Source organism: Citrus sinensis, chromosome 6 (assembly GCF_022201045.2).
Source record: "Citrus sinensis cultivar Valencia sweet orange chromosome 6, DVS_A1.0, whole genome shotgun sequence".
NCBI classification, from domain to species: domain Eukaryota; kingdom Viridiplantae; phylum Streptophyta; class Magnoliopsida; order Sapindales; family Rutaceae; genus Citrus; species Citrus sinensis.
The window spans coordinates 2,579,455-2,595,283 of record NC_068561.1 but is presented as its reverse complement, the minus strand read 5'-3'; the positions used below and the strand labels follow the sequence as shown (position 1 = coordinate 2,595,283).

Below are 15,829 nucleotides of genomic sequence, written 5' to 3'. Positions count from 1 at the left end.
AAAAAGCGCCGCCAAGCTCCTCCGGAACTTGACCACCCTATTTGTCTCCAACAATTGAAGGGGTCGGCCGCGAAAAGATGATTAACCGGCTGAAAAGATAAAAAGAGGGGTGCAACACGAGGACTTCCCAAGAGGTCACCCATCTTAGTACTGCTCTCGCCCAAGCACGCTTAACTGCGGAGTTCTGATGGGATCCGGTGCATTAGTGCTGGTATGGTCGCACCCATCAGCATGTGCACTGCAAATCTACTTAACCCGTGCCCCCCTCGCCTGCCCCGACTCGGCCGCCGCACAATTCATCCCTCCGCGGCCCTTTCCCCGCTCCCCGGCGGGTCCGAGGTGCCCCGGAGACCCCGCGCCGGCGGTCGAAACCCGCTAACGCACGCAAAAGTGAAGGGGCCGGCCGCGAAAAGATGATTAACCGGCTGACGACGAGGGTCAAAAAAATTGTAATCTTAAAAATGTGTCAAAATACAAGAAAAATTCGAAATTAAGGGTCAAAAAAACGCCCCAAGCTCCTCCGGAACTTGACCACCCTATTTGTCTCCAAAATTGAAGGGGTCGGCCGCGAAAAGATGATTAACCGGCTGAAAAGATAAAAAGAGGGGTGCAACACGAGGACTTCCCAAGAGGTCACCCATCTTAGTACTGCTCTCGCCCAAGCACGCTTAACTGCGGAGTTCTGATGGGATCCGGTGCATTAGTGCTGGTATGGTCGCACCCATCAGCATGTGCACTGCAAATCTACTTAACCCGTGCCCCCCTCGCCTGCCCCGACTCGGCCGCCGCACAATTCATCCCTCCGCGGCCCTTTCCCCGCTCCCCGGCGGGTCCGAGGTGCCCCGGAGACCCCGCGCCGGCGGTCGAAACCCGCTAACGCACGCAAAAGTGAAGGGGGGCCGGCGCGAAAAGATGATTAACCGGCTGACGACGAGGGTCAAAAAAATTGTAATCTTAAAAATGTGTCAAAATACAAGAAAAATTCGAAATTAAGGGTCAAAAAACGCCCCCAAGCTCCTCCGGAACTTGACCACCCTATTTGTCTCCAACAATTGAAGGGGTCGGCCGCGAAAAGATGATTAACCGGCTGAAAAGATAAAAAGAGGGGTGCAACACGAGGACTTCCCAAGAGGTCACCCATCTTAGTACTGCTCTCGCCAAGCACGCTTAACTGCGGAGTTCTGATGGGATCCGGTGCATTAGTGCTGGTATGGTCGCACCCATCAGCATGTGCACTGCAAATCTACTTAACCCGTGCCCCCTCGCCTGCCCCGACTCGGCCGCCGCACAATTCATCCCTCCGCGGCCCTTTCCCGCTCCCCGGCGGGTCCGAGGTGCCCCGGAGACCCCGCGCCGGCGGTCGAAACCCGCTAACGCACGCAAAAGTGAAGGGGCCGGCCGCGAAAAGATGATTAACCGGCTGACGACGAGGGTCAAAAAAATTGTAATCTTAAAAATGTGTCAAAATACAAGAAAAAGTCGAAATCACGGGCCAAAAAACGCCCCCAAGCTCCTCCGGAACTTGACCACCCTATTTGTCTCCAACAATTGAAGGGGTCGGCCGCGAAAAGATGATTAACCGGCTGAAAAGATAAAAAGAGGGGTGCAACACGAGGACTTCCCAAGAGGTCACCCATCTTAGTACTGCTCTCGCCCAAGCACGCTTAACTGCGGAGTTCTGATGGGATCCGGTGCATTAGTGCTGGTATGGTCGCACCCATCAGCATGTGCACTGCAAATCTACTTAACCCGTGCCCCCTCGCCTGCCCCGACTCCGCCGCCGCACAATCCATCCCTCCGCGGCCCTTCCCCCGCTCCCCGGCGGGTCCGAGGTGCCCCGGAGACCCCCCGCCGGCGGGCGCAACCCGCTAACTCTCGCAAAAGTGAAGGGACGAGCCTCGAAAAGATGATTAACCGGCTGACGACGAGGGTACAAAAAATTGTAATCTTAAAAATGTGTCAAAATACAAGACAAATTCGAAATTAAGGGTCAAAAAACGCCCCCAAGCTCCTCCGGAACTTGACCACCCTATTTGTCCCCAAAAATTGAAGGGGCCGGCCGCGAAAAGATGATTAACCGGCTGAAAAGATAAAAAGAGGGGTGCAACACGAGGACTTCCCAAGAGGTCACCCATCTTAGTACTGCTCTCGCCCAAGCACGCTTAACTGCGGAGTTCTGATGGGATCCGGTGCATTAGTGCTGGTATGGTCGCACCCATCAGCATGTGCACTGCAAATCTACTTAACCCGTGCCCCCCTCGCCTGCCCCGACTCGGCCGCCGCACAATTCATCCCTCCGCGGCCCTTTCCCCGCTCCCCGGCGGGTCCGAGGTGCCCCGGAGCCGCGGCCACGGCGATCGAAACCCGTTACCGCCCCGACAAGCGACGGAGCTGGCCGCGAAAAGATGATTAACCGGCTGACGACGAGGGTCAAAAAAATTGTAATCTTAAAAATGTGTCAAAATACAAGAAAAATTCGAAATTAAGGGTCAAAAAACGCCCCCAAGCTCCTCCGGAACTTGACCACCCTATTTGTCCCCAACAATGAAGGGGGTCGGCCGCGAAAAGATGATTAACCGGCTGAAAAGATAAAAAGAGGGGTGCAACACGAGGACTTCCCAAGAGGTCACCCATCTTAGTACTGCTCTCGCCCAAGCACGCTTAACTGCGGAGTTCTGATGGGATCCGGTGCATTAGTGCTGGTATGGTCGCACCCATCAGCATGTGCACTGCAAATCTACTTAACCCGTGCCCCCCTCGCCTGCCCCGACTCGGCCGCCGCACAATTCATCCCTCCGCGGCGGGTCCGAGGTGCCCCGGAGACCCCGCGCCGGCGGTCGAAACCCGCTAACGCACGCAAAAGTGAAGGGGCCGGCCGCGAAAAGATGATTAACCGGCTGACGACGAGGGTCAAAAAAATTGTAATCTTAAAAATGTGTCAAAATACAAGAAAAATTCGAAATTAAGGGTCAAAAAACGCCCCCAAGCTCCTCCGGAACTTGACCACCCTATTTGTCTCCAACAATTGAAGGGGTCGGCCGCGAAAAGATGATTAACGGCTGAAAAGATAAAAAGAGGGGTGCAACACGAGGACTTCCCAAGAGGTCACCCATCTTAGTACTGCTCTCGCCCAAGCACGCTTAACTGCGGAGTTCTGATGGGATCCGGTGCATTAGTGCTGGTATGGTCGCACCCATCAGCATGTGCACTGCAAATCTACTTAACCCGTGCCCCCCTCGCCTGCCCCGACTCGGCCGCCGCACAATTCATCCCTCCGCGGCCCTTTCCCCGCTCCCCGGCGGGTCCGAGGTGCCCCGGAGACCCCGCGCGGCGGTCGAAACCCGCTAACGCACGCAAAAGTGAAGGGGCGGCCGCGAAAATGATGATTAACCGGCTGACGACGAGGGTCAAAAAATTGTAATCTTAAAAATGTGTCAAAATACAAGAAAAATTCGAAATTAAGGGTCAAAAAACGCCCCCAAGCTCCTCCGGAACTTGACCACCCTATTTGTCTCCAAAAATTGAAGGGGTCGGCCGCGAAAAGATGATTAACCGGCTGAAAAGATAAAAAGAGGGGTGCAACACGAGGACTTCCCAAGAGGTCACCCATCTTAGTACTGCTCTCGCCCAAGCACGCTTAACTGCGGAGTTCTGATGGGATCCGGTGCATTAGTGCTGGTATGGTCGCACCCATCAGCATGTGCACTGCAAATCTACTTAACCCGTGCCCCCTCGCCTGCCCCGACTCGGCCGCCGCACAATTCATCCCTCCGCGGCCCTTTCCCCGCTCCCGGCGGGTCCGAGGTGCCCCGGAGACCCGCGCCGGCGGTCGAAACCGCTAACGCACGCAAAAGTGAAGGGGCCGGCCGCGAAAAGATGATTAACCGGCTGACGACGAGGGTCAAAAAAATTGTAATCTTAAAAATGTGTCAAAATACAAGAAAAATTCGAAATTAAGGGTCAAAAAACGCCCCCAAGCTCCTCCGGAACTTGACCACCCTATTTGTCTCCAAAAATTGAAGGGGTCGGCCGCGAAAAGATGATTAACCGGCTGAAAAGATAAAAAGAGGGGTGCAACACGAGGACTTCCCAAGAGGTCACCCATCTTAGTACTGCTCTCGCCCAAGCACGCTTAACTGCGGAGTTCTGATGGGATCCGGTGCATTAGTGCTGGTATGGTCGCACCCATCAGCATGTGCACTGCAAATCTACTTAACCCGTGCCCCCTCGCCTGCCCCGACTCGGCCGCCGCACAATTCATCCCTCCGCGGCCCTTTCCCGCTCCCCGGCGGGTCCGAGGTGCCCCGGAGACCCCGCGCCGGCGGTCGAACCCGCTAACGCACGCAAAAGTGAAGGGGCCGGCCGCGAAAAGATGATTAACCGGCTGACGACGAGGGTCAAAAAAATTGTAATCTCAAAAATGTGTCAAAATACAAGAAAAATTCGAAATTAAGGGTCAAAAACGCCCCCAAGCTCCTCCGGAACTTGACCACCCTATTTGTCTCCAAAAATTGAAGGGGTCGGCCGCGAAAAGATGATTAACCGGCTGAAAAGATAAAAAGAGGGGTGCAACACGAGGACTTCCCAAGAGGTCACCCATCTTAGTACTGCTCTCGCCCAAGCACGCTTAACTGCGGAGTTCTGATGGGATCCGGTGCATTAGTGCTGGTATGGTCGCACCCATCAGCATGTGCACTGCAAATCTACTTAACCCGTGCCCCCCTCGCCTGCCCCGACTCGGCCGCCGCACAATTCATCCCTCCGCGGCCCTTTCCCCGCTCCCCGGCGGGTCCGAGGTGCCCCGGAGACCCGCGCGGCGGCGGTCGAAACCCGCTAACGCACGCAAAAGTGAAGGGGCCGGCCGCGAAAAGATGATTAACCGGCTGACGACGAGGGTCAAAAAAATTGTAATCTTAAAAATGTGTCAAAATACAAGAAAAATTCGAAATTAAGGGTCAAAAAACGCCCCCAAGCTCCTCCGGAACTTGACCACCCTATTTGTCTCCAACAATTGAAGGGGTCGGCCGCGAAAAGATGATTAACCGGCTGAAAAGATAAAAAGAGGGGTGCAACACGAGGACTTCCCAAGAGGTCACCCATCTTAGTACTGCTCTCGCCCAAGCACGCTTAACTGCGGAGTTCTGATGGGATCCGGTGCATTAGTGCTGGTATGGTCGCACCCATCAGCATGTGCACTGCAAATCTACTTAACCCGTGCCCCCTCGCCTGCCCCGACTCGGCCGCCGCACAATTCATCCCTCCGCGGCCCTTTCCCGCTCCCCGGCGGGTCCGAGGTGCCCCGGAGACCCGCGCCGGCGGTCGAAACCCGCTAACGCACGCAAAAGTGAAGGGGCCGGCCGCGAAAAGATGATTAACCGGCTGACGACGAGGGTCAAAAAAATTGTAATCTTAAAAATGTGTCAAAATACAAGAAAAATTCGAAATTAAGGGTCAAAAAACGCCCCCAAGCTCCTCCGGAACTTGACCACCCTATTTGTCTCCAAAATGATGGGGGTCGGCCGCGGAAAAGATGATTAACCGGCTGAAAAGATAAAAAGAGGGGTGCAACACGAGGACTTCCCAAGAGGTCACCCATCTTAGTACTGCTCTCGCCCAAGCACGCTTAACTGCGGAGTTCTGATGGGATCCGGTGCATTAGTGCTGGTATGGTCGCACCATCAGCATGTGCACTGCAAATCTACTTAACCCGTGCCCCCCTCGCCTGCCCCGACTCGGCCGCCGCACAATTCATCCCTCCGCGGCCCTTTCCCGCTCCCCGGCGGGTCCGAGGTGCCCCGGAGACCCCGCGCCGGCGATTGAAACCCGCTAACGCACGCAAAAGTGAAGGGGCGGCCGCGAAAAGATGATTAACCGGCTGACGACGAGGGTCAAAAAAATTGTAATCTTAAAAATGTGTCAAAATACAAGAAAAATTCGAAATTAAGGGTCAAAAAACGCCCCCAAGCTCCTCCGGAACTTGACCACCCTATTTGTCTCCAAAATTGAAGGGGTCGGCCGCGAAAAGATGATTAACCGGCTGAAAAGATAAAAAGAGGGGTGCAACACGAGGACTTCCCAAGAGGTCACCCATCTTAGTACTGCTCTCGCCCAAGCACGCTTAACTGCGGAGTTCTGATGGGATCCGGTGCATTAGTGCTGGTATGGTCGCACCCATCAGCATGTGCACTGCAAATCTACTTAACCCGTGCCCCCTCGCCTGCCCCGACTCGGCCGCCGCACAATTCATCCCTCCGCGGCCCTTTCCCCGCTCCCCGGCGGGTCCGAGGTGCCCCGGAGACCCCGCGCCGGCGGTCGAAACCCGCTAACGCACGCAAAAGTGAAGGGGCCGGCCGCGAAAAGATGATTAACCGGCTGACGACGAGGGTCAAAAAAATTGTAATCTTAAAAATGTGTCAAAATACAAGAAAAATTCGAAATTAAGGGTCAAAAAACGCCCCCAAGCTCCTCCGGAACTTGACCACCCTATTTGTCTCCAACAATTGAAGGGGTCGGCCGCGAAAAGATGATTAACCGGCTGAAAAAATAAAAAAGAGGGGTGCAACACGAGGACTTCCCAAGAGGTCACCCATCTTAGTACTGCTCTCGCCCAAGCACGCTTAACTGCGGAGTTCTGATGGGATCCGGTGCATTAGTGCTGGTATGGTCGCACCCATCAGCATGTGCACTGCAAATCTACTTAACCCGTGCCCCCCTCGCCTGCCCCGACTCGGCCGCCGCACAATTCATCCCTCCGCGGCCCTTTCCCCGCTCCCCGGCGGGTCCGAGGTGCCCCGGAGACCCCGCGCCGGCGGTCGAAACCCGCTAACGCACGCAAAAGTGAAGGGCCGGCCGCGAAAAGATGATTAACCGGCTGACGACGAGGGTCAAAAAAATTGTAATCTTAAAAATGTGTCAAAATACAAGAAAAATTCGAAATTAAGGGTCAAAAAACGCCCCCAAGCTCCTCCGGAACTTGACCACCCTATTTGTCTCCAAAAATTGAAGGGGTCGGCCGCGAAAAGATGATTAACCGGCTGAAAAGATAAAAAGAGGGGTGCAACACGAGGACTTCCCAAGAGGTCACCCATCTTAGTACTGCTCTCGCCCAAGCACGCTTAACTGCGGAGTTCTGATGGGATCCGGTGCATTAGTGCTGGTATGGTCGCACCCATCAGCATGTGCACTGCAAATCTACTTAACCCGTGCCCCCCTCGCCTGCCCCGACTCGGCCGCCGCACAATTCATCCCTCCGCGGCCCTTTCCCCGCTCCCCGGCGGGTCCGAGGTGCCCCGGAGACCCCGCGCGCGCGGTCGAAACCCGCTAACGCACGCAAAAGTGAAGGGGCCGGCCGCGAAAAGATGATTAACCGGCTGACGACGAGGGTCAAAAAAATTGTAATCTTAAAAATGTGTCAAAATACAAGAAAAATTCGAAATTAAGGGTCAAAAAACGCCCCCAAGCTCCTCCGGAACTTGACCACCCTATTTGTCTCCAAAAATTGAAGGGGTCGGCCGCGAAAAGATGATTAACCGGCTGAAAAGATAAAAAGAGGGGGTGCAACACGAGGACTTCCCAAGAGGTCACCCATCTTAGTACTGCTCTCGCCCAAGCACGCTTAACTGCGGAGTTCTGATGGGATCCGGTGCATTAGTGCTGGTATGGTCGCACCCATCAGCATGTGCACTGCAAATCTACTTAACCCGTGCCCCCCTCGCCTGCCCCGACTCGGCCGCCGCACAATTCATCCCTCCGCGGCCCTTTCCCGCTCCCGGCGGGTCCGAGGTGCCCCGGAGACCCCGCCGGCGGTCGAACGAAACCCGCTAACGCGCGCAAAAGAAGGGGCGGCCGCGAAAAGATGTTAACCGGCTGACGACGAGGGTCAAAAAAATTGTAATCTTAAAAATGTGTCAAAATACAAGAAAAATTCGAAATTAAGGGTCAAAAAACGCCCCAAGCTCCTCCGGAACTTGACCACCCTATTTGTCTCCAACAATTGAAGGGGTCGGCCGCGAAAAGATGATTAACCGGCTGAAAAGATAAAAAGAGGGGTGCAACACGAGGACTTCCCAAGAGGTCACCCATCTTAGTACTGCTCTCGCCCAAGCACGCTTAACTGCGGAGTTCTGATGGGATCCGGTGCATTAGTGCTGGTATGGTCGCACCCATCAGCATGTGCACTGCAAATCTACTTAACCCGTGCCCCCCTCGCCTGCCCCGACTCGGCCGCCGCACAATTCATCCCTCCGCGGCCCTTTCCCGCTCCCCGGCGGGTCCGAGGTGCCCCGGAGACCCCGCGCCGGCGGTCGAAACCCGCTAACGCACGCAAAAGTGAAGGGGGCGGCCGCGAAAAGATGATTAACCGGCTGACGACGAGGGTCAAAAAAATTGTAATCTTAAAAATGTGTCAAAATACAAGAAAAATTCGAAATTAAGGGTCAAAAAACGCCCCCAAGCTCCTCCGGAACTTGACCACCCTATTTGTCTCCAAAAATTGAAGGGGTCGGCGCGCGAAAAGATGATTAACCGGCTGAAAAGATAAAAAGAGGGGTGCAACACGAGGACTTCCCAAGAGGTCACCCATCTTAGTACTGCTCTCGCCAAGCACGCTTAACTGCGGAGTTCTGATGGGATCCGGTGCATTAGTGCTGGTATGGTCGCACCCATCAGCATGTGCACTGCAAACCTACTTAACCCGTGCCCCCCTCGCCTGCCCCGACTCGGCCGCCGCACAATTCCTCCCTCCGCGGCCCTTTCCCCGCTCCCCGGCGGGTCCGAGGTGCCCCGGAGGCCCCGCGCCGGCGGTCGTCGAAACCCGCTAACGCACGCAAAAGTGAAGGGGCCGGCCCGCGAAAAGATGATTAACCGGCTGACGACGAGGGTCAAAAAAATTGTAATCTTAAAAATGTGTCAAAATACAAGAAAAATTCGAAATTAAGGGTCAAAAAACGCCCCCAAGCTCCTCCGGAACTTGACCACCCTATTTGTCTCCAACAATTGAAGGGGTCGGCCGCGAAAAGATGATTAACCGGCTGAAAAGATAAAAAGAGGGGTGCAACACGAGGACTTCCCAAGAGGTCACCCATCTTAGTACTGCTCTCGCCCAAGCACGCTTAACTGCGGAGTTCTGATGGGATCCGGTGCATTAGTGCTGGTATGGTCGCACCCATCAGCATGTGCACTGCAAATCTACTTAACCCGTGCCCCTCGCCTGCCCCGACTCGGCCGCCGCACAATTCATCCCTCCGCGGCCCGTTCCCCGCTCCTCCGCTGGACGGAGGTGCCCCGGTGTCCCCCCGCGGACGGTGGACACCCGCTAACGCACGCACAAGTGAAGGGGCCGGCCGCGAAAAGATGATTAACCGGCTGACGACGAGGGTCAAAAAAATTGTAATCTTAAAAATGTGTCAAAATACAAGAAAAATTCGAAATTAAGGGTCAAAAAACGCCCCAAGCTCCTCCGGAACTTGACCACCCTATTTGTCTCCAACAAGTGAAGGGGTCGGCCGCGAAAAGATGATTAACCGGCTGAAAAGATAAAAAGAGGGGTGCAACACGAGGACTTCCCAAGAGGTCACCCATCTTAGTACTGCTCTCGCCCAAGCACGCTTAACTGCGGAGTTCTGATGGGATCCGGTGCATTAGTGCTGGTATGGTCGCACCCATCAGCATGTGCACTGCAAATCTACTTAACCCGTGCCCCCTCGCCTGCCCCGACTCGGCCGCCGCACAATTCATCCCTCCGCGGCCCTTTCCCCGCTCCCGGCGGGTCCGAGGTGCCCCGGAGACCCCGCGCCGGCGGTCGAAACCCGCTAACGCACGCAAAAGTGAAGGGGCCGGCCGCGAAAAGATGATTAACCGGCTGACGACGAGGGTCAAAAAAATTGTAATCTTAAAAATGTGTCAAAATACAAGAAAAATTCGAAATTAAGGGTCAAAAAACGCCCCCAAGCTCCTCCGGAACTTGACCACCCTATTTGTCTCCAACAATTGAAGGGGTCGGCCGCGAAAAGATGATTAACGGCTGAAAAGATAAAAAGAGGGGTGCAACACGAGGACTTCCCAAGAGGTCACCCATCTTAGTACTGCTCTCGCCCAAGCACGCTTAACTGCGGAGTTCTGATGGGATCCGGTGCATTAGTGCTGGTATGGTCGCACCCATCAGCATGTGCACTGCAAATCTACTTAACCCGTGCCCCCCTCGCCTGCCCCGACTCGGCCGCCGCACAATTCATCCCTCCGCGGCCCTTTCCCCGCTCCCCGGCGGGTCCGAGGTGCCCCGGAGACCCCGCGCCGGCGGTCGAAACCCGCTAACGCACGCAAAAGTGAAGGGGCCGGCCGCGAAAAGATGATTAACCGGCTGACGACGAGGGTCAAAAAAATTGTAATCTTAAAAATGTGTCAAAATACAAGAAAAATTCGAAATTAAGGGTCAAAAAACGCCCCCAAGCTCCTCCGGAACTTGACCACCCTATTTGTCTCCAACAATTGAAGGGGTCGGCCGCGAAAAGATGATTAACCGGCTGAAAAGATAAAAGGAGTGGTGCAACACGAGGACTTCCCAAGAGGTCACCCATCTTAGTACTGCTCTCGCCCAAGCACGCTTAACTGCGGAGTTCTGATGGGATCCGGTGCATTAGTGCTGGTATGGTCGCACCCATCAGCATGTGCACTGCAAATCTACTTAACCCGTGCCCCCCTCGCCTGCCCCGACTCGGCCGCCGCACAATTCATCCCTCCGCGGCCCTTTCCCCGCTCCCCGGCGGGTCCGAGGTGCCCCGGAGACCCCGCGCCGGCGGTCGAAACCCGCTAACGCACGCAAAAGTGAAGGGGCCGGCCGCGAAAAGATGATTAACCGGCTGACGACGAGGGTCAAAAAAATTGTAATCTTAAAAATGTGTCAAAATACAAGAAAAATTCGAAATTAAGGGTCAAAAAACGCCCCCAAGCTCCTCCGGAACTTGACCACCCTATTTGTCTCCAAAAATTGAAGGGGTCGGCCGCGAAAAGATGATTAACCGGCTGAAAAGATAAAAAGAGGGGTGCAACACGAGGACTTCCCAAGAGGTCACCCATCTTAGTACTGCTCTCGCCCAAGCACGCTTAACTGCGGAGTTCTGATGGGATCCGGTGCATTAGTGCTGGTATGGTCGCACCCATCAGCATGTGCACTGCAAATCTACTTAACCCGTGCCCCCCTCGCCTGCCCCGACTCGGCCGCCGCACAATTCATCCCTCCGCGGCCCTTTCCCCGCTCCCCGGCGGGTCCGAGGTGCCCCGGAGACCCCGCGCCGGCGGTCGAAACCCGCTAACGCACGCAAAAGTGAAGGGGCCGGCCGCGAAAAGATGATTAACCGGCTGACGACGAGGGTCAAAAAAATTGTAATCTTAAAAATGTGTCAAAATACAAGAAAAATTCGAAATTAAGGGTCAAAAAACGCCCCCAAGCTCCTCCGGAACTTGACCACCCTATTTGTCTCCAACAATTGAGGGGGTCGGCCGCGAAAAGATGATTAACCGGCTGAAAAGATAAAAAGAGGGGTGCAACACGAGGACTTCCCAAGAGGTCACCCATCTTAGTACTGCTCTCGCCCAAGCACGCTTAACTGCGGAGTTCTGATGGGATCCGGTGCATTAGTGCTGGTATGGTCGCACCCATCAGCATGTGCACTGCAAATCTACTTAACCCGTGCCCCCCTCGCCTGCCCCGACTCGGCCGCCGCACAATTCATCCCTCCGCGGCCCTTTCCCCGCTCCCCGGCGGGTCCGAGGTGCCCCGGAGACCCCGCGCCGGCGGTCGAAACCGCTAACGCACGCAAAAGTGAAGGGGCCGGCCGCGAAAAGATGATTAACCGGCTGACGACGAGGGTCAAAAAAATTGTAATCTTAAAAATGTGTCAAAATACAAGAAAAATTCGAAATTAAGGGTCAAAAAACGCCCCCAAGCTCCTCCGGAACTTGACCACCCTATTTGTCTCCAACAATTGAAGGGGTCGGCCGCGAAAAGATGATTAACCGGCTGAAAAGATAAAAAGAGGGGTGCAACACGAGGACTTCCCAAGAGGTCACCCATCTTAGTACTGCTCTCGCCCAAGCACGCTTAACTGCGGAGTTCTGATGGGATCCGGTGCATTAGTGCTGGTATGGTCGCACCCATCAGCATGTGCACTGCAAATCTACTTAACCCGTGCCCCCCTCGCCTGCCCCGACTCGGCCGCCGCACAATTCATCCCTCCGCGGCCCTTTCCCCGCTCCCCGGCGGGTCCGAGGTGCCCCGGAGACCCCGCGCCGGCGGTCGAAACCCGCTAACGCACGCAAAAGTGAAGGGGCCGGCCGCGAAAAGATGATTAACCGGCTGACGACGAGGGTCAAAAAAATTGTAATCTTAAAAATGTGTCAAAATACAAGAAAAATTCGAAATTAAGGGTCAAAAAACGCCCCCAAGCTCCTCCGGAACTTGACCACCCTATTTGTCTCCAACAATTGAAGGGGTCGGCCGCGAAAAGATGATTAACCGGCTGAAAAGATAAAAAGAGGGGTGCAACACGAGGACTTCCCAAGAGGTCACCCATCTTAGTACTGCTCTCGCCCAAGCACGCTTAACTGCGGAGTTCTGATGGGATCCGGTGCATTAGTGCTGGTATGGTCGCACCCATCAGCATGTGCACTGCAAATCTACTTAACCCGTGCCCCCCTCGCCTGCCCCGACTCGGCCGCCGCACAATTCATCCCTCCGCGGCCCTTTCCCCGCTCCCCGGCGGGTCCGAGGTGCCCCGGAGACCCCGCGCCGGCGGTCGAAACCCGCTAACGCACGCAAAAGTGAAGGGGCCGGCCGCGAAAAGATGATTAACCGGCTGACGACGAGGGTCAAAAAAATTGTAATCTTAAAAATGTGTCAAAATACAAGAAAAATTCGAAATTAAGGGTCAAAAAACGCCCCCAAGCTCCTCCGGAACTTGACCACCCTATTTGTCTCCAACAATTGAAGGGGTCGGCCGCGAAAAGATGATTAACCGGCTGAAAAGATAAAAAGAGGGGTGCAACACGAGGACTTCCCAAGAGGTCACCCATCTTAGTACTGCTCTCGCCCAAGCACGCTTAACTGCGGAGTTCTGATGGGATCCGGTGCATTAGTGCTGGTATGGTCGCACCCATCAGCATGTGCACTGCAAATCTACTTAACCCGTGCCCCCCTCGCCTGCCCCGACTCGGCCGCCGCACAATTCATCCCTCCGCGGCCCTTTCCCCGCTCCCCGGCGGGTCCGAGGTGCCCCGGAGACCCCGCGCCGGCGGTCGAAACCCGCTAACGCACGCAAAAGTGAAGGGGCCGGCCGCGAAAAGATGATTAACCGGCTGACGACGAGGGTCAAAAAAATTGTAATCTTAAAAATGTGTCAAAATACAAGAAAAATTCGAAATTAAGGGTCAAAAAACGCCCCCAAGCTCCTCCGGAACTTGACCACCCTATTTGTCTCCAACAATTGAAGGGGTCGGCCGCGAAAAGATGATTAACCGGCTGAAAAGATAAAAAGAGGGGTGCAACACGAGGACTTCCCAAGAGGTCACCCATCTTAGTACTGCTCTCGCCCAAGCACGCTTAACTGCGGAGTTCTGATGGGATCCGGTGCATTAGTGCTGGTATGGTCGCACCCATCAGCATGTGCACTGCAAATCTACTTAACCCGTGCCCCCCTCGCCTGCCCCGACTCGGCCGCCGCACAATTCATCCCTCCGCGGCCCTTTCCCCGCTCCCCGGCGGGTCCGAGGTGCCCCGGAGACCCCGCGCCGGCGGTCGAAACCCGCTAACGCACGCAAAAGTGAAGGGGCCGGCCGCGAAAAGATGATTAACCGGCTGACGACGAGGGTCAAAAAAATTGTAATCTTAAAAATGTGTCAAAATACAAGAAAAATTCGAAATTAAGGGTCAAAAAACGCCCCCAAGCTCCTCCGGAACTTGACCACCCTATTTGTCTCCAACAATTGAAGGGGTCGGCCGCGAAAAGATGATTAACCGGCTGAAAAGATAAAAAGAGGGGTGCAACACGAGGACTTCCCAAGAGGTCACCCATCTTAGTACTGCTCTCGCCCAAGCACGCTTAACTGCGGAGTTCTGATGGGATCCGGTGCATTAGTGCTGGTATGGTCGCACCCATCAGCATGTGCACTGCAAATCTACTTAACCCGTGCCCCCCTCGCCTGCCCCGACTCGGCCGCCGCACAATTCATCCCTCCGCGGCCCTTTCCCCGCTCCCCGGCGGGTCCGAGGTGCCCCGGAGACCCCGCGCCGGCGGTCGAAACCCGCTAACGCACGCAAAAGTGAAGGGGCCGGCCGCGAAAAGATGATTAACCGGCTGACGACGAGGGTCAAAAAAATTGTAATCTTAAAAATGTGTCAAAATACAAGAAAAATTCGAAATTAAGGGTCAAAAAACGCCCCCAAGCTCCTCCGGAACTTGACCACCCTATTTGTCTCCAACAATTGAAGGGGTCGGCCGCGAAAAGATGATTAACCGGCTGAAAAGATAAAAAGAGGGGTGCAACACGAGGACTTCCCAAGAGGTCACCCATCTTAGTACTGCTCTCGCCCAAGCACGCTTAACTGCGGAGTTCTGATGGGATCCGGTGCATTAGTGCTGGTATGGTCGCACCCATCAGCATGTGCACTGCAAATCTACTTAACCCGTGCCCCCCTCGCCTGCCCCGACTCGGCCGCCGCACAATTCATCCCTCCGCGGCCCTTTCCCCGCTCCCCGGCGGGTCCGAGGTGCCCCGGAGACCCCGCGCCGGCGGTCGAAACCCGCTAACGCACGCAAAAGTGAAGGGGCCGGCCGCGAAAAGATGATTAACCGGCTGACGACGAGGGTCAAAAAAATTGTAATCTTAAAAATGTGTCAAAATACAAGAAAAATTCGAAATTAAGGGTCAAAAAACGCCCCCAAGCTCCTCCGGAACTTGACCACCCTATTTGTCTCCAACAATTGAAGGGGTCGGCCGCGAAAAGATGATTAACCGGCTGAAAAGATAAAAAGAGGGGTGCAACACGAGGACTTCCCAAGAGGTCACCCATCTTAGTACTGCTCTCGCCCAAGCACGCTTAACTGCGGAGTTCTGATGGGATCCGGTGCATTAGTGCTGGTATGGTCGCACCCATCAGCATGTGCACTGCAAATCTACTTAACCCGTGCCCCCCTCGCCTGCCCCGACTCGGCCGCCGCACAATTCATCCCTCCGCGGCCCTTTCCCCGCTCCCCGGCGGGTCCGAGGTGCCCCGGAGACCCCGCGCCGGCGGTCGAAACCCGCTAACGCACGCAAAAGTGAAGGGGCCGGCCGCGAAAAGATGATTAACCGGCTGACGACGAGGGTCAAAAAAATTGTAATCTTAAAAATGTGTCAAAATACAAGAAAAATTCGAAATTAAGGGTCAAAAAACGCCCCCAAGCTCCTCCGGAACTTGACCACCCTATTTGTCTCCAACAATTGAAGGGGTCGGCCGCGAAAAGATGATTAACCGGCTGAAAAGATAAAAAGAGGGGTGCAACACGAGGACTTCCCAAGAGGTCACCCATCTTAGTACTGCTCTCGCCCAAGCACGCTTAACTGCGGAGTTCTGATGGGATCCGGTGCATTAGTGCTGGTATGGTCGCACCCATCAGCATGTGCACTGCAAATCTACTTAACCCGTGCCCCCCTCGCCTGCCCCGACTCGGCCGCCGCACAATTCATCCCTCCGCGGCCCTTTCCCCGCTCCCCGGCGGGTCCGAGGTGCCCCGGAGACCCCGCGCCGGCGGTCGAAACCCGCTAACGCACGCAAAAGTGAAGGGGCCGGCCGCGA

At 55.2% G+C, this 15,829-nt stretch overlaps 32 non-coding genes across 32 annotated transcripts; all 32 read right to left on the bottom strand.

The window, feature by feature from the left end:
* Window positions 1-106: 106 nt before the first annotated feature.
* Window positions 107-225, bottom strand: LOC127903307 (5S ribosomal RNA). The gene has a single exon (XR_008056025.1). It is a non-coding gene; the product is annotated as a 5S ribosomal RNA (ribosomal RNA).
* Window positions 226-604: 379 nt separating this feature from the next.
* LOC127903306 (5S ribosomal RNA) lies at window positions 605-723 on the bottom strand. Its single transcript, XR_008056024.1, has one exon. It is a non-coding gene; the product is annotated as a 5S ribosomal RNA (ribosomal RNA).
* A 381-nt stretch (window positions 724-1,104) lies between these two features.
* On the bottom strand, window positions 1,105-1,222 carry LOC127903537 (5S ribosomal RNA). The gene has a single exon (XR_008056253.1). It is a non-coding gene; the product is annotated as a 5S ribosomal RNA (ribosomal RNA).
* A 378-nt stretch (window positions 1,223-1,600) lies between these two features.
* On the bottom strand, window positions 1,601-1,719 carry LOC127903305 (5S ribosomal RNA). Its single transcript, XR_008056023.1, has one exon. It is a non-coding gene; the product is annotated as a 5S ribosomal RNA (ribosomal RNA).
* A 379-nt stretch (window positions 1,720-2,098) lies between these two features.
* On the bottom strand, window positions 2,099-2,217 carry LOC127903304 (5S ribosomal RNA). The gene has a single exon (XR_008056022.1). It is a non-coding gene; the product is annotated as a 5S ribosomal RNA (ribosomal RNA).
* Window positions 2,218-2,597: 380 nt separating this feature from the next.
* Window positions 2,598-2,716, bottom strand: LOC127903303 (5S ribosomal RNA). The gene has a single exon (XR_008056021.1). It is a non-coding gene; the product is annotated as a 5S ribosomal RNA (ribosomal RNA).
* Window positions 2,717-3,076: 360 nt separating this feature from the next.
* Window positions 3,077-3,195, bottom strand: LOC127903302 (5S ribosomal RNA). Its single transcript, XR_008056020.1, has one exon. It is a non-coding gene; the product is annotated as a 5S ribosomal RNA (ribosomal RNA).
* A 378-nt stretch (window positions 3,196-3,573) lies between these two features.
* On the bottom strand, window positions 3,574-3,692 carry LOC127903301 (5S ribosomal RNA). The gene has a single exon (XR_008056019.1). It is a non-coding gene; the product is annotated as a 5S ribosomal RNA (ribosomal RNA).
* A 376-nt stretch (window positions 3,693-4,068) lies between these two features.
* On the bottom strand, window positions 4,069-4,187 carry LOC127903299 (5S ribosomal RNA). The gene has a single exon (XR_008056017.1). It is a non-coding gene; the product is annotated as a 5S ribosomal RNA (ribosomal RNA).
* Window positions 4,188-4,563: 376 nt separating this feature from the next.
* On the bottom strand, window positions 4,564-4,682 carry LOC127903298 (5S ribosomal RNA). The gene has a single exon (XR_008056016.1). It is a non-coding gene; the product is annotated as a 5S ribosomal RNA (ribosomal RNA).
* A 381-nt stretch (window positions 4,683-5,063) lies between these two features.
* Window positions 5,064-5,182, bottom strand: LOC127903297 (5S ribosomal RNA). Its single transcript, XR_008056015.1, has one exon. It is a non-coding gene; the product is annotated as a 5S ribosomal RNA (ribosomal RNA).
* A 377-nt stretch (window positions 5,183-5,559) lies between these two features.
* LOC127903496 (5S ribosomal RNA) lies at window positions 5,560-5,678 on the bottom strand. Its single transcript, XR_008056212.1, has one exon. It is a non-coding gene; the product is annotated as a 5S ribosomal RNA (ribosomal RNA).
* Window positions 5,679-6,054: 376 nt separating this feature from the next.
* On the bottom strand, window positions 6,055-6,173 carry LOC127903296 (5S ribosomal RNA). Its single transcript, XR_008056014.1, has one exon. It is a non-coding gene; the product is annotated as a 5S ribosomal RNA (ribosomal RNA).
* Window positions 6,174-6,553: 380 nt separating this feature from the next.
* LOC127903295 (5S ribosomal RNA) lies at window positions 6,554-6,672 on the bottom strand. The gene has a single exon (XR_008056013.1). It is a non-coding gene; the product is annotated as a 5S ribosomal RNA (ribosomal RNA).
* Window positions 6,673-7,051: 379 nt separating this feature from the next.
* Window positions 7,052-7,170, bottom strand: LOC127903294 (5S ribosomal RNA). The gene has a single exon (XR_008056012.1). It is a non-coding gene; the product is annotated as a 5S ribosomal RNA (ribosomal RNA).
* A 381-nt stretch (window positions 7,171-7,551) lies between these two features.
* LOC127903293 (5S ribosomal RNA) lies at window positions 7,552-7,670 on the bottom strand. Its single transcript, XR_008056011.1, has one exon. It is a non-coding gene; the product is annotated as a 5S ribosomal RNA (ribosomal RNA).
* Window positions 7,671-8,045: 375 nt separating this feature from the next.
* Window positions 8,046-8,164, bottom strand: LOC127903292 (5S ribosomal RNA). The gene has a single exon (XR_008056010.1). It is a non-coding gene; the product is annotated as a 5S ribosomal RNA (ribosomal RNA).
* Window positions 8,165-8,544: 380 nt separating this feature from the next.
* On the bottom strand, window positions 8,545-8,662 carry LOC127903536 (5S ribosomal RNA). Its single transcript, XR_008056252.1, has one exon. It is a non-coding gene; the product is annotated as a 5S ribosomal RNA (ribosomal RNA).
* A 384-nt stretch (window positions 8,663-9,046) lies between these two features.
* Window positions 9,047-9,165, bottom strand: LOC127903291 (5S ribosomal RNA). Its single transcript, XR_008056009.1, has one exon. It is a non-coding gene; the product is annotated as a 5S ribosomal RNA (ribosomal RNA).
* A 377-nt stretch (window positions 9,166-9,542) lies between these two features.
* LOC127903290 (5S ribosomal RNA) lies at window positions 9,543-9,661 on the bottom strand. Its single transcript, XR_008056008.1, has one exon. It is a non-coding gene; the product is annotated as a 5S ribosomal RNA (ribosomal RNA).
* Window positions 9,662-10,038: 377 nt separating this feature from the next.
* On the bottom strand, window positions 10,039-10,157 carry LOC127903288 (5S ribosomal RNA). The gene has a single exon (XR_008056006.1). It is a non-coding gene; the product is annotated as a 5S ribosomal RNA (ribosomal RNA).
* A 380-nt stretch (window positions 10,158-10,537) lies between these two features.
* LOC127903499 (5S ribosomal RNA) lies at window positions 10,538-10,656 on the bottom strand. The gene has a single exon (XR_008056215.1). It is a non-coding gene; the product is annotated as a 5S ribosomal RNA (ribosomal RNA).
* Window positions 10,657-11,036: 380 nt separating this feature from the next.
* LOC127903287 (5S ribosomal RNA) lies at window positions 11,037-11,155 on the bottom strand. The gene has a single exon (XR_008056005.1). It is a non-coding gene; the product is annotated as a 5S ribosomal RNA (ribosomal RNA).
* Window positions 11,156-11,535: 380 nt separating this feature from the next.
* Window positions 11,536-11,654, bottom strand: LOC127903286 (5S ribosomal RNA). Its single transcript, XR_008056004.1, has one exon. It is a non-coding gene; the product is annotated as a 5S ribosomal RNA (ribosomal RNA).
* A 379-nt stretch (window positions 11,655-12,033) lies between these two features.
* Window positions 12,034-12,152, bottom strand: LOC127903285 (5S ribosomal RNA). Its single transcript, XR_008056003.1, has one exon. It is a non-coding gene; the product is annotated as a 5S ribosomal RNA (ribosomal RNA).
* A 380-nt stretch (window positions 12,153-12,532) lies between these two features.
* Window positions 12,533-12,651, bottom strand: LOC127903284 (5S ribosomal RNA). The gene has a single exon (XR_008056002.1). It is a non-coding gene; the product is annotated as a 5S ribosomal RNA (ribosomal RNA).
* A 380-nt stretch (window positions 12,652-13,031) lies between these two features.
* Window positions 13,032-13,150, bottom strand: LOC127903282 (5S ribosomal RNA). The gene has a single exon (XR_008056000.1). It is a non-coding gene; the product is annotated as a 5S ribosomal RNA (ribosomal RNA).
* A 380-nt stretch (window positions 13,151-13,530) lies between these two features.
* LOC127903281 (5S ribosomal RNA) lies at window positions 13,531-13,649 on the bottom strand. The gene has a single exon (XR_008055999.1). It is a non-coding gene; the product is annotated as a 5S ribosomal RNA (ribosomal RNA).
* Window positions 13,650-14,029: 380 nt separating this feature from the next.
* Window positions 14,030-14,148, bottom strand: LOC127903280 (5S ribosomal RNA). Its single transcript, XR_008055998.1, has one exon. It is a non-coding gene; the product is annotated as a 5S ribosomal RNA (ribosomal RNA).
* A 380-nt stretch (window positions 14,149-14,528) lies between these two features.
* Window positions 14,529-14,647, bottom strand: LOC127903279 (5S ribosomal RNA). The gene has a single exon (XR_008055997.1). It is a non-coding gene; the product is annotated as a 5S ribosomal RNA (ribosomal RNA).
* Window positions 14,648-15,027: 380 nt separating this feature from the next.
* LOC127903278 (5S ribosomal RNA) lies at window positions 15,028-15,146 on the bottom strand. Its single transcript, XR_008055996.1, has one exon. It is a non-coding gene; the product is annotated as a 5S ribosomal RNA (ribosomal RNA).
* A 380-nt stretch (window positions 15,147-15,526) lies between these two features.
* LOC127903276 (5S ribosomal RNA) lies at window positions 15,527-15,645 on the bottom strand. Its single transcript, XR_008055994.1, has one exon. It is a non-coding gene; the product is annotated as a 5S ribosomal RNA (ribosomal RNA).
* Window positions 15,646-15,829: the final 184 nt, after the last annotated feature.